This window comes from Neofelis nebulosa, chromosome 16, assembly GCF_028018385.1.
Source record: "Neofelis nebulosa isolate mNeoNeb1 chromosome 16, mNeoNeb1.pri, whole genome shotgun sequence".
Lineage (NCBI taxonomy): Eukaryota > Metazoa > Chordata > Mammalia > Carnivora > Felidae > Neofelis > Neofelis nebulosa.
Window position 1 is genome coordinate 11,662,740 of NC_080797.1, and position 14,280 is coordinate 11,677,019.

At 56.7% G+C, this 14,280-nt stretch overlaps 1 protein-coding gene across 1 annotated transcript in view; it reads right to left on the reverse strand.

The window, feature by feature from the left end:
- Nucleotides 1-14,280, reverse strand: part of RAI1 (retinoic acid induced 1) — an 81,201-nt gene that overhangs the window by 51,709 nt on the left and 15,212 nt on the right. The gene's annotated exons all lie outside the window — the stretch shown is intronic.

Genomic DNA, 14,280 nt, shown 5'->3' on the forward strand with positions numbered 1-14,280 from the left:
TGCTGTTCTGACCAACCCCAATGGCCAGGTCTTCTGCCACGGGGGTCTAGAAACAAAGGTGCCGGGAGCCTAGAGGCCCCTTAATCAGCCACTTACTCACTCACTCACTCACTCACTCAACAAAGTTGCATTTCACACTATGCGCCAGGCCCTGTGTCTAGGGCTGTCAGTTTAGTGCTGGGGTGCTGCCAGGTTGTTGGGGGAGACAGTGCAGAAATGGGCCTGCCAAACGAGGGGGGCAGCACCATGACAACAAAGTCCAGGCTGTGTGAGCCCAGAGGAGGCCTCTAACCAGTCCAAAGGTCAGGGGAGGCTTCCAGGAGGCCGGCTGCATGCTGTGAGGTGTAGTCAGGTATGGCTTTAGCGACTTCCTCTCCCCTCCTTGGCCTCCTTTCTGTCCTACTCCAGAGGTTTTGTTCATCAAGTCTCCCCAAACAGGTAGATCTCCACTCCAAACCTCCAGCTATCTCAGGGCCTCAGTTTTCCTGATGTATAGAATGGACGCGATGAAATCACTCATGCCGACTGGATAAACATTTACATAGTAGGTGCTCTCTACCCACTATTCTTCTCCCCACTCTCTGCTGAGAGACAGGCCCAGCTGTCGTGACCAGCTTCCTATCCCGAGTGAAGCCTGTGGACAGCCCCCAACTACTGCCCAGTGAAAGCCCAGGATTCTAGAAGCACCAGGAACTAAGTAAGCATTGGTGGGTGACGGCTGCTGGGTCATTCGTTATGGCTTTTAATAATGGGGTTTCCGGAAGGTCATCTAGTCAGCAATAGGGGGCACCATTTCTCCAACTTCTTTAGTGCCATAACCTGAGTTGTCATGGGAGGCAGGAGGGCTAGGGCATGCTATATGATGCCTTTGTACAAAATAGGAAAAGACACCCCACGTGCCAGGCTGCACAGCTCAGCTAGTGGAGGGCAGGCTGGATTTCTGCCAGGAGCCCTTGTGCCATATACAACCCATACAACTGTGCCCTCTGGCCCTGGTTCAGGTGAGTGTCAGCATGGAGGCCTTTTACCAAACAGGTCTCTCCTGCTTTTCAGACCACTCAAGCCAGGTGTGAGAACTTCCTGAAATCACCTGCAAAGTGTGTATGTGGGTGCACAGCACATTTTTCTGAAGAGGACGCAGAGCTTTTTTTCCCAATTCCCAAAGGGTTCAGAGTCCCTCAAGTCTGGGCCTAAGTCTGGGCTAAAGAATGGTAGAGGGGGGTCTTGCTAGAGCCCGGGAAGGGATCTGAACGTGTTCGGGAGCACAAACATTTGCCATTCTGTTTCTCAAATATTGGATTTAAGATTCTGACCATCAAAACCACACAGGCTTGAAAAAGGGATAATTTCTGGGTCCCACCCCTGAAGATCTGTGATTTGGGGTGCCCTGGGCCCAGGAATTGCCCTGATACAAATTCCAAAACTCCTGAAGGTCTGATGTAATACTACATTGTTACTGGCTCTGCTGCGGGTTGTAGTTTTTCTTTTGGTATCAGTGCGGAGCAACGTATACACCCCAAAGTCCATCGAAACCCCCAAAAGCATATCTATGCATATAACTATTTAACTGATTTCATGACTTTAGTTCCCTTTTCATCATCAGAGTGCTGTGGGGGTAAGGCCTCTGGAGATTTGGTCATGCACACCCCATCAAGCCAGGGAAGGGCACTGTGAGTGCTCCACAAAGAAGTCAGACGGCTGGGCCTCCCAGGAGTCTCTGGCCCCAGTGTGTGCTCAGCAGCCCTCACCAGCTCACTTCTGTTTCACGCCTGCCTCCTAGGGCCAGCCCCAGGGCTGCCCATCTGGCCAACACAGTGGGCTATTCACCAAGGGCACACACCAAACCAGGCTCCTCTGGCCTGGGGTTCAGGCCAGACACTCACCCCATGGCCCGGCCTTGGACACAAGCTCTTCTGTGTCTGGGAGTGAAGGAGCATCTGTCTCCCTTTCTCCCAAGTCCCGGCATCCAGCACTGGGCCTGCCAAGGAGGCCTTGGGGGCAGCCTGATGAATGGGTTCATTCAACAATACAAATTGAGCACCTACTGTGTGCCAGGCCATAGGCAGGACCCCCGCCCTGATGGCACTCAAGTCTGGTGTGGGAGGAGGACGCACAGATAAAGGCACAACTGCAAGGGAGACAAGCTGTTAAGCAGAACCAGGCAAGCAGCCCATGTGGAAAGCTTCCTGAGGAAGAGTGAGAAACTGGCCAGGGAAAGGGAAGTAGAATGTCCAGGAACAGAGAATGGTGTGCAAAGGCCCTTCGGTGGGAAGGGGCGTGTAAGTATGGTGGTCAGCCCCCGGGATGGGTCGGCCACTAGGGACAGGTCAGCAGGGGTGGACCACCAAGCGCCGGCACAGTCGGGCCTCTCACTCTCAGACCCCGGGGGACCAGAAAAAACTGCAAGAGACAGAGCCGCTGGCACGAGGCGCCCTTTGTTGGGGGCCGCCAACATGGCGCACTCACCCCCCAAACCAAGCTCCCAGGGCTGCTGTTCCGGAAGCCCCGCCCTTTTCCAGCCGCGCGCGCCCACATCGGCTTGTTAATCACGGGCCGCGCGCGCCTGAGGACTGACACGCCTCACCCCGGTGCCCCGCCCACACGTTTTAGCCCCGCCCGTTTCCGGGGCCGGGCGGGGCTCATGGGGGCCGCCCCGCCCCTCCGCGGCGTGCCGGCTAATCAGGGACGGCGGCCTGGGCTGGGGGCTGGGGCCTGTGCGAACACAAAAGGCAGGAAATACAAGGCGTCTCTGGCGCTGTAACCATGACTACCTGCGCCCTCGCACCGCCCCGAGCCCTGTGGGGGGACCAGCCCTCGGCTATGACAGCAGGATGCTAGAGACTGGTAAATATCTCTCCCATGGGATGCTGGGCCGCCCCCCACCACGTGGCCGCGAGACCCTGGGCCTCTACTCCTTCGTCTGTGAAATGGGGTCACAGGGCTGAATTCCCTCGTTGATTTCACCACTTCTTGAGTGCCAACTGTGTTCAGGGGCTAGAGATGCAGACAGATTAAATACCAAAAATTCGGGGGCACCTGGCTGGGCTCAGTCGGTGAGGGCACGCGACTCTTGATCTTGGGGTGGTGAGTGCAACGCCCCACTTGGGGGTAGACTTTACTTAAAAGAAATCCGGCCCTGGGGTGGGATTATACTTTGGGGCGTGGGGAAGTTGGGGGTGGGGGGAAGGGAGACAGCCAATAAGCAAAAACACAAATAAGTAAAGCATACAGGACATTAGAAGGTGACTAAGTGCTTTGGAGAAAACAGGTTTGGAGTAAGGAGAGTGGGAATGTGAGGGGGATGGTTTGTAGTTTTAAATAGGGTTGATGTGGTAAGTCTCCTCAAGAGGTGACCTTTGAGGGAAGGCTAAAGGGGAGGGGGAATCAGCTGCATGGCCATCTGTGGCGAGAGCACTGGAATCAGAGCCAGAGCCAGAACAAACAGCCAGTGCAAAGGCCCTGAGGCATCAGTGTGCCTGATGGAGAACAAGGAGGCCACTGCATCCATAGCTGAGTGAACAAAGGGAGAAGAGGAGATGAGGCCTGAGGTTACAGCAAAAAGATCCAGGCCCCTCAAGGCCTCAGCAGGTGCTCAGCCCGGTCAACATCTCCTTTTCCCTCCTCACCTTCTTCCTTTTAGGGTGTCCTTTCCTCCTCCTTCCTCTTCTCTTCCCATGCCCCCTCTCCTCCTCCATGGACTAGGAGACATTCCCTTATCAGCATAGGTCAGAAGGACCTGGGTCACTGGTCTGGGCAACAAACCTGATTCTGGGGGTGAAGGCAGAGATAGGAGCCAAGAAGCCAGACTCCTTTAGGCTGTGTGCAAACTGTCACCTCTGCCTGGAATGCCCTTCCCATCTCTCAATCTAACAAACTACTGCCTTAGCCTTCAAGGGACAATCAAATGTCACCTCCTCCAGGAAGCCTGGGCTACCTGACTTGGTAAGATGCCACTCCCCAGAGCTGTCCTCCATAGAGACCCAATCACAGCACATTCCCCTGCAGCTTTCCTACCAGGGACTTTTGTCGTTTCTCTGCATGGGGTGAGAGGCAGGGGGGCTGCTGCTAAGTGGCAGAAAGGCCCGCACGAGAGCACCTGCCGGTCATAAGGGGCTGGAAGAGAAAACCCAAAGTGGATGGCCAATAGTTGGTAGCCACGTGTGTGCCTTCCCCTCCTGTGTGGGAGGGTGGGGTCCTGTCTTACCCCACCAGTCACAGGTGGTGCCAGCGCAGGCCTGGAGCTGGGGAGGTGGCAAGGAACAGAAGAAGCCCTCCAAAAACGGGCAGCTGAAACGATGGAAGAGTGCTGAGCCCTCAGGGAGATGTAGCCCCCATCTCAGGCAAGGGCAGAACCTTCACAGACCAGGAAAAAGGGAAGCCAGCAACTGCTGCTCAGCCTGCATATAGTTCATTTCTTCTGGACACTGGCCTGTTTACTTAAATACCTGTGTGGAGGCAGGTACTTTAAGGAAGCAGGGCAGGGTCCCTGAGTCAGCTCTGCCCCTTAACAGGTCATTTGAGCCTTGGCCTCCTTCCTCATTTGTGGATGGGGACAATAAATATAAAAATAAAAAATAAAAAATAAAAAACCCGCCTTGCAGGCTGTTATGAAAACAAAATGGGCCAACGTGAGAAAAGCTTAGAACCATGGTAAGGACCCAGTAAAGGTTGGCTGTGGTGGTTAGAGAGACCTGAACAGGAAGCTTTGGAGTCAACAAAACCGGTTTCTGGCCTCAGAGCCACAGCTGGACTACATTTCCCAGCCTCCCTTGCAAATGGACATGGTCACACGACTTGAGTTCTAGCCAATGGAATTTGAGTAGGATCTATGCACCCATTCCAGGTATGAGGACCACCCTGAGGTCGGAAGGCTAAAATATATCATCACCCCATGGGGGAAACCGTCCACCAACCAGGAACTCTTGCTGCCCTCACACACGGAGGATAAACTTCTAGAAACGTTAGGGTTTGTTCACTTACTCATTTACTCATTCAGTAAATATTTCTGAGGGCCTGCATGCCCCATATTGGGTGCTAGGGATACGGGGGGGGGGGGGGGGAGAGGAGTCCTGCCCTTGTGGAGCTTACCTAGTGTATAGAGGAAGGCCATCATTAGTAAATACAAAGGGCAGACATACTGGGACAGGGAGGGGGAGAGAAGGGAGAATAGAGTTCTGGGTAGAGAGACCAGCGGCCGTAAAGGTCCTATGGGTGTGAGGGAATGCAGTCCACTTCCTGGCACCAAGAGGAGAGAGGTGAGGCCAAAATGATCAGTCTTCATCACGGCTCCTTTCTGAGGCTCAGTTTTCTCATCTTTGAAATGGAGGCTGGGGTGCCAGGTGGCTCAGTTGGTTGAGTATCCAACTTTTGATTTCACTCAGGTCATGATCCCAGGGTCGTGGGATCTAGCCATGCATAGGGCTCCCCACTCAGTGTGGAGCCTGCTTAGGATCCTCTCTCTCTCTCTCTCTCTCTCTCTCTCTCTCTCTCCCTCTCCTCCCCTCTCTCTCCCTCTCTTCCCCTTTCCTACTCACTCTCTGTCTAAAAAAAAAAAAAAAAAAAAGGAGGCCACACTAATAACACTCTCTCACAGGGCATCTCTGGATCTCAGAAGAAAAAACACCACATGCACGGTGCCGCTGGGTGCCTGTTCATTCCAGATTATTACCAAGAGTGGGCAGAAAGGCCTCTGCCTGATGGGGGTAGCGTGGTCAGCTCAGAAGGTGAACAGGGCTGTCTCTGGGGCACAGGAGGCAGGAGCAGGGAGGGAGAGTTGCTGCTATTAAGGCTCCTGCCACGCGGGCTAAATATCAAGGATTGTCTCCAGCTGGGAGAGCCATTAGGCAGCAGCGGAAGTGCTGGCTCTCTGGGGAGGCGGGCAGGACTGTCCCTGGAGGCAGCTCAGCGAGCTGGCGCTAAGAGCGGGAACTCTCTGCTGACGGGCAGATGCTGGCCGCCATTCAGCCTCTTTGTGGACAGGGACAGTTGAGATGGGCACTGCAGGATTCGTGGAGAGGTCCAGGAGGCCCTCGGGGACTGATGTGTTGGGCATTTCCCTGATGCTCGATGCCAGCCCGACTCCTGTCTCCTGAGGTCAGAAGCAGGAAGAGATGTACCAGATCTGGGAGGGGTGCCTGTAGCCAGGTACCTGAAGAGACACAGGCAGGCAGTGGGGAGTGCTGGCAAGGGAGGTCTGCCTAGGAGCTGGAGCCCTGAGTGAGACCAATGGAGCCCCGTGCAGTGGGACATCACCCCCAACTCACATACCTGCTGTGGCTCCCTAGCTCTTCTGCTGCCAGCGCTCCATGACCCAAGCCCACCTCTGCTTGCTCTAGCATTACAGACCTTCATGCCCCAGCTGCTTCCACAGCCATACTTTTGCATTTGCGGTTTCTTCTGCCAGGCATGCCAGACTCACTGCCCATCCCCTTACATCTTTTCTGTCATCTTTTGAGAACCACTTGGAGTTCTAATCCTGGCTGAGTGAGCTGGCCAAGCAACCTCCCCTCTGATACTTAGCTTACTCATCGAGAACATGCGGAAGCTATTTCCTACCTCACAGGGTTGTTGGTGCAAATTAAACACGACAACGTATGTGAAAAGCACCTAATAGCACGTGGCACAAAGAAGTTATTTAAAAAGTAGACCAAAACAAAACAAAACGAAATTAACTAACAGCACTTAGCAACAGCACCTCTTCCTGGAAGGCTTCCTGGACCACATGTCCCCGTTTGGGTTGGGTGCCTTCTTGTTGGTCCCTACCTTCCTGGGCAACCTGTGGCTGGACAGCACACAGGACAGCAATGACTTATTTGGGCATCTGCCCCTGTCCCCACTAGACTGTGAACACCTTGAGGGCAGGGACATCCCTGGTGGGTGCCAGGCCACGCGTTCAGTGTTGGATGGGTAAGTGAAGAAGGGATGGATGGCATTGGCCCAACCTCATGTATCCCAAGAGCTAAAAACACAAGCTTGCCTTGCCCCTGGGAGGGGAGAGGATAAACATCTCAAATGCCCTGGAACCCCAAGATTCTCAGCCTCTGTGCCTGGGACCAGCTTGCCAGGACAGTGCTCTGTCAGCTGCCCTCTGGCTCTGCCCAGAACGGTCCTGACCTCAGCCCAGGCCCCCAGCTCCTTCCCGGGCTGCCACTAATGGCAGCGTCCGGGGATGGGGACAAGCCTACTCCATCTCCCTCATTCTCTGCCAAGCCGCCGGTCAGCCAGTGGCCAAGTGCCAAGCAGTCAGCCTGAACTCAGAGCTGGCTGGAGAGGGGGGTGATAAAACATCCCAGGTGGCCCCAGGGGTTTGGCGAGGCGATGTATGGGGGGGGGGTCCACGAGCTGTCTGTATTTCTTCTAGAAACCTCAGGGGTACTGTGCGTTTACCCAAACGAGGCCACAGTGACACAAATCTAGCAGTACCCCTGCTCTGGGCCAGAAGGCTGTCAGCTCGAGGCCCTGCTGGCTATCTCCCCCACCCAAAGCTTGGATAGGCAGTTATGGATGTCTTTGATTAATAAGAAATGGGGGCAATGAATTAATCATTATGTAATAAATGCAGTTTGTTTGGCAGCCGTATCTTTCAAAAACATGGCTTGTGTGTGAGAAATAATGAAGGGGTCCCTCGATAAACACATATGGCACTCTGGGGGAGGCTACAGTTTTTGCCCCAGGAGCCCCTGTACTTGAGAGGAGGCAGTGACAGCCACGGGCACCCAGGGGGTGGTGGGAGCTCTTGACCAGAAGTCCACAGAGGGCCAGAGGCAGGCCAGGTGGCAGCAGGTGGGTGGAAATCCGGCAGAGAACGGTGGTGGGTTGTCTGAAACCCCTTAGGACAGGGGTCCTGGGCTCAGCCCACGATCTCCACCCTCCTGCCCAGAGCCAGGGACAGCCTCGCGGCTTCCCTCGTCCTGGGTCGGCTGCCCGCCTCTCTCTGAAAGGAGACGCATGAACAGATGTTTCCTTGAATCAGGAAAATAACGTTGGCTCCCAGATGGGCTGCGTCGCGGAAGCGCGTCCTCTCCCTCCCTCCCTTTGTGACAAGGTCTTTCTTTCTGGGGAGCAGCTGAGCGTCAGAGGGTGGTGGGTGGCGGCGGTGGCACACCAGCGGGGCATCTGCCGGCTCGGTCATCACCCGCGTCCCTGGAGGAGGACTTGGAAAGCACAAAGGCCTCCGCCCGCTGCTGTTTGCAACGCGGGTCGGCCAGGTGCTGGTGGAGGACATTCTGCCCGGAAAGGGGGAATGGAGGCCTGATGGGCAGGCGTGCCCGGAGCTGAGAGCGGACCCCGGCCGGAGAGGAAGGCCACGCAGGCCCAGCCACCCCACGTCGCGCCCGCCCACGTCAGGAGCCGCACACCGTCCATTCCCGGTCCTCGCCCCAGACCCCGCCCCCTCCGCCCGCGTCCAATCGCCGCCGGCACAGCCGCTCCCACCCCCACCGCCGAGCCCGTCCCCCCCCTCCCGCCCCCCCTCTGGCCACGTCCCGGCCACCAGCGCTGCTCCGCAGCGCCCCGGACCACGGCACAAGCCTCCCGGGGGGCTCCCTGACCCTCTCACCCTCCTGCAAGCCCTGCTCGAGGGAGACCGTTTTCAAACACACACACCGGGCCAGGTCACTTCCCGGCTTAAAAGCCTTCAGTGGCTATTACTTACAGAGCACAGCAGAAACTCCGGCCCAGGGGTTCGGGGCCCCGCGCCACCCGCCCTCCAGCACACACACGCTGCGCGCCGCGGCCAGGCTCTCACGGGTGGCTTCGCACGGAGGGGCTGACCCTGGCGGTCCTGCCGGGATCCCAAAGCCCGCGCGTCCCAAACCACCTCCCTCTCCCCGACCCGAATGCCTTTCCTGCTCCCCTCTCCTCTCCACCTAAACACTTACCAGCGTTTGTGCAGGCCCAGTTTAAACCTCACGGGTCCTGTCAAGCCCTTCCCGACTCCCCCTCCCGACCCTGCCACCGACGGTTAACCCCTTCCTTTGTGCACCCCCTCTTGCCTCATCTTACAGCAGGCTCCCCGTCACAGGGTAATTGATCAGTTTCCTGTCAGCCTCCCCGGCAGGACCCAAAGCGCCCCCTAAAGGCAGAGCCCGGGTCTGAGTCGTCTCTAAACGCTCAGAGTTCCACACACAGTAGGTGCTCAATGAAGAATTAAGCGTGTGCGTGTGTGTGCGCGCGCACACAAATGCGCGCTCCCCCTCCCTCGAATCCAAAAGTCCACATTAGACTAGGAAAGTAATGACTTCCAAGGAAGCCTCTGTGCAGAGAAGCTCTGACCTATTATGTTATGTACCTCCAACGTTTCTTCTCTATTTACAACCATCATCTCTCTCCTTTTGTAATTAAAAAGTGATTTTGAAGGAAAACCACAGCAAGGAGACTTAGGGGAAACCTCCTGGTACGGACCCTGTTCTGTGCAGGGGCTTGCCTCCTTGGTTGCTAACACTCATGGCCACCCTGGGTGTGCCAAGATGATGTGGCCCACTTTACGGACCAGCCAACAGAGGCTCAGGGCAGGGAAGGTCATCCAGGGCAGATGAGCTGGTATTTGAACCATGGGGAACCTGAAACCCACGATACCCCAGGCTGCAGCTGGGTCTCCCCCAGACAAGTCGGCTGTCAGTGAGAAAGTGGGGCCGATCCTGGCAGTCCCACAGGGGCCCCGAAATCAGCATATACACAAGTGCCACGATTCACAAAGTCACTTGTGTCTGTAAGCAAAGTCTGTTAAGCATTCACCACGTGCAAAGGACAGTGCAGGAGACACAAAGGTGACCTATCTCACTGCCCAAACCAGAATCTTAGGAAGCAACACCTCCTGCTGGTGCCCTCACCAGTACTCAATTCGGTCTCCCTTCCCCTCCCTACCCTGGGCCCATCAGCTCTCCCACTGCCAAAAGAACCAGGCCCTGGCCAGCCTAAAAGATGTCCTTGATATTGCTGCACACTTATATTGGTTCCCAGTCCCGGCTGGCATACAGCAGTACCTGAGGGGTTTATTATAGTTCCAATTCCTGACCGCCCCCAGGGACTGTAATTCAGGCAGGCCCAAGGATGCTATGCTGGGCATTTCTGAGTGTCTCTTCCCAAGTGACCAAGCAGATGAGCCCCAGGCTGCTCCCATGTCTGTGGGCGGAAGCACAGGGGCCTGGTGCCTGGGAGCTGGATGTGGGGCAGGGGCAGGGGGCTGCCTCCATGCCTTCACGCTGCGGTCAGCCCCAGAAAGAATGCTGTGTGTGAGATCTGCTGTCCTGCATGCCCTGGCATTTCCAGTGGCATAAATCAGTCTGACAGTGCCCAGGTGTCAGCAGTGATGAGCTGCTGGGGGAGTGGGGGGCAGGGGCAGCTGGGCTCAGGGGCCTCCTCACCCCTCCGGAACCGTGGGGCAGGGGCAGGGGGCTGCCTGTGGCAAGTATTCTGCCTACATGAGCTTGTTTAAAACTGGGACTGGAATGAAGGTATTTGTAACAGCAAAAGGAAGCCGTCCCTGTGTCCACCCTGCAGAGACAAGGCACTTCCAAAAGTACCTCCTGCGTGTTTCCTTTGGCCCAGGTTGAGGAGTGGGCAGGGGACGACTAAGGAGCCCCACGGCGCCCCAGAACAGTGTGTGTGAAAGGGTCCCCTGGAGGAAACCCCCAAACTGGACCTAAGGCACAGAATTCCCAGTGACAGGAGGAAGGGGTAAAGGATGAGGCCCCTGCCCTTGACTCTGGGGACTCAGGCACAGAGCTGTGGGGATAGAAACTTCCAACTTTACACACTTCTGTTTTGTCTTAAAAAAAAAAAAAAAAAAAAAAAGATTAGATGATTTTTGGCGAAGTTTGCAGTAAATTCAGGGCCAGGGTTTGGGGGTGGGGGCTGGGAGTGGTGCAGGGTTGGTACCTCCTGCCAGATAGGTTATTTCAGACTGGAGAGCATGGATTCGTGCACGCGCTCATGCATCCATTCATTCAACAAAGATCCAACACTCTGAGCATCCTGCCGGCTACCCCAGGCCCCAGCTATAGGAATTCGTGCTTTCATTCACGCCACAAATATTTATTAAGCGTCTGCTATGAGTCTTGGGGCCTTGGTGGTGAGCCTGGAACCATAGCTTGAGGCCTGGCTGGGGGTGGACAGCCCAGGGCAGGCCGGGCAGGGCAAAGCCACGGGGCACTCCCTGCCGTCTGCCCCAATGTCCCTGCCCCTTGGGCCCTGTACAGCGTCACCGGTGGTCACAGGAGCCCACCCCCTATCCCTGAGCCGGCAGGCACCCAAGACGGGAATTATGGTCTCTACAAGAGATACTGACATGAAACTGGTTACTGCCTTTTCAGCAAACGTAATTCCTTTTTATTAGAAAATTAAAGGGTAGGACCAGCTTGCCAAAAGCCAAAAGAGCTGAAATGTGCTTTCCTAAGATATGCAGCGTCTGATAAAACGGATTTGCTTGTCTCTCTCCTTTTCCACCAACATCTCCCCTTGGCCCGTCTCTCCTCCATTCACGCCCCTTCTACTGGCACCGAGGCAATGGCCGTGAGCTTGGCCTCGGCCAGCAGGCCTATCACCTGGGAAGGGATGTGGGGAGCGTGCCTTTGTTTCCTGGCACAGGACAGGAACCAGGTGCTCCCGCTGAGCCCCACTCCCTGGGTTTCAGCCTTTTTAGAATTACCTTGGGGATTCTCTAGCTTTCCTGAGATGCAAAGGCTGCCCTTGGCTTCTGGTAAGCTGAGGGTATCATGAGGGAAAGGCAGGAACAATAAAAGATTGGGCTCCCGAGAAACAAGCTCATCCATCTGGAGACCCAGGAGCAGGCGGCTCCAGACAGAGCAGCGGAGGGAGGCGGGCAGGGCAGGGCGCCGAGGAGAGGACAGTCCCTCCGCTGCCACACAAAAAGCAACTATTCAAAACCACCCAGGGAGTTCTCTCTTATTGAAAAGTCCTTGATTCTTCCCTTTCTGCTGAAGAACTCATGAACAAGGGCCCCGTCTTATTAATGGGGTGATGGAGGGGCCTGGGAGGGAGGGTCCTCCTGCGCAGGAAGGTGGCCGAGCCCGCCCCACGAGTCATTAGAGCTGGTAACTAAGGTAACTCCAGAATCGGATTTTCTTCCCACTAATCTCTTTTTCTCTTTCCCTTTCTCCTTTTTTTCTCTGCTTCCTGGTTTGGAGGGAACCTCAGACGGTGGGGGGGGGGGGGGGAGGTGGTGGTGGGGGGGGGAAGATGGGATTGACACGTGTGAGTGCATCTGAGTGTGTGCGCGCGCCCGTGTGAGTGTGTGTGCGTGCGTGTGCATGCGAAATACTAAAATGACGACCACGCTCTCGATGCTCTAGCGGGTGGGGAGAAGTCTCATCTCAGGTGTGCCCCATCCTTGAGCACATGCCCCCCACCCCCTCCCTGGTCTCCCTCTCTCCCTGTTCAAGGGCAAATCCATTTCCTTCACTCCCTCCTTGAGTAACAAAAGGCCAGACGGAGTTCCCTTTCACCTGCTCTGATTGAAGCCTCCGCTTTGGCATGTCTAGTAGAGGCCGCTTTGTTCTGGGGAAAATCAAGACAGGGTCTGCCCTGGAGGCCTGACAGGGTGGGCGAAGGGGTGGGGGGCAGAAGTAAATACAAAAAATAGCACTGTCCCACAGGCCTGTGCTGCTTGGACCTCTCCGCCCGGGAGCTGTGGTTGGCGGAAGCCAGTTCAAATCCTAGCCGTGTGGCCTGGTGTAAGTTCTTTTACTCTCAACCCATAGGAAGCCCCTGATCCAGTGTCAGGTCTCTCCCCACACTGGCCATCTCCAGGCTGAGAGCGGACGCGCCACTCTTCCAATTCGGTAGATGTGACGCATCGGGGGGGACAGTGATCCCAATCCTCCAGGGACAGCCGTGTTAGGGAGAAGGCACAGCACTGGCCGCCGGGGCCCAGGGTTTCTGTGGGCGGAGAAGGAGCTGGGAGGCCCTGAGCACGGGACTGCAAAGGTCCGCATCTGCGTGTCTGCGTACCTCCTTCCCTCCTAAACGTGGCGGTCCCGAAGGATCTCCCAAGGTTCTGGGTGGGTCCTGGAGCGGCACAGGGTCTGACCCATGGAGGTGAGCGATCCCCATATCCTCTGGGAAGCCAGCTGTGGAGGGCTGCAGCTTCAGGAAGCTTCCTGCTTCCCCCCAGTGGGAAGAGGGAGTTGTTTGCACCGGTGAGGTGAGTCATGTCAGCTCTGCTGGCTCTGTGCGTGTGGGGGAGGGGCTGCCCTCTCTCTGGACCCAAGGTGACAAGGTCAGCCCAGCAGCCGACTGACGAGCTGGACTGGCGCCTGGGACCCACCCCGGGCGGCCTCTGGGGCGCCCCCACTGCTCCGGTCCCCCCAGGCCCCCACTGCCAGGAGGACCAAGCCCAGCTCCTGGCAGGTGGCGGCTCAAGGCCTCAAAATTCGCACGCAGAGGGGCAAGGGAAGCCAGTGTGGCAGCAGGAGGTCAGGGGAAAAGGCAGGTATTGGAATATGTCTGGAGCAGAGCCAGAACAGAGGTCCCCAAGCTCTGCGGGCAGAGGGGGCCACAGCCCAGATGAGCAGCAGGCATCCCGCAGTTGGGCCAAGCTCAGGTTCCTCCAATGCCACAGGCCCCCAATGCCTGCTGCCAGGTCGTCTCCCTGCACCCTCATCCCTCCCCATCTCCCCCTGTGTCTGTCCTGCCCACCCCCCCCCCCCCCCGCCCTCTAAGCAAATGGGCCACTCGTGGGTGCTGCCTTCTTCAGCCCCCTTTCTCAGCTGCTGGAGCTGACCTGTCCCTTCCATCCAGCTCCCTCTGTCCCTCTTGTCCTCGGAGGCCAGTGGTAGCCCGCTCCCCACTGAAGATGGGCTGTGAGCTTCTGCGACCCAGGGGTCAGGCAAGCTGCAGTGACATGGCCTTGCTGAGCAGAGCTCTTCCCTCAGTGGGTTTTCCAGGAGCTCTTAATGGATGATGTGTGATGCCCTGTGTGTGTGTGTGTGTGTGTGTGTGTGTGTGTGTGTGTGTGAGAGAGAGAGAGAGAGAGAGAGACAGAGAGAGAGAGCGCGCGCCGTGTGCACGGAGGAGGCAGCCATCTCCTGCTCTCTGTCCCCACCCTGTCCTGACTCCCAAAGGCCTTAGTCTCCCTAGTCACAAAACCTGCCCACCCAGGGGCAGAGAAGGCCCCAGGCCGGGAGCTCCCCGACGGACATTTCTGGGTGCCGGGAAAACACCCTCCCGGTAACAACCGTGATGACAGCTGCTGCCATTCCCTGAGCTCCTACTACCTGCGGGGGGCTGGCCTGGGCCTGCTCAGGCTTAGGCACATTTATT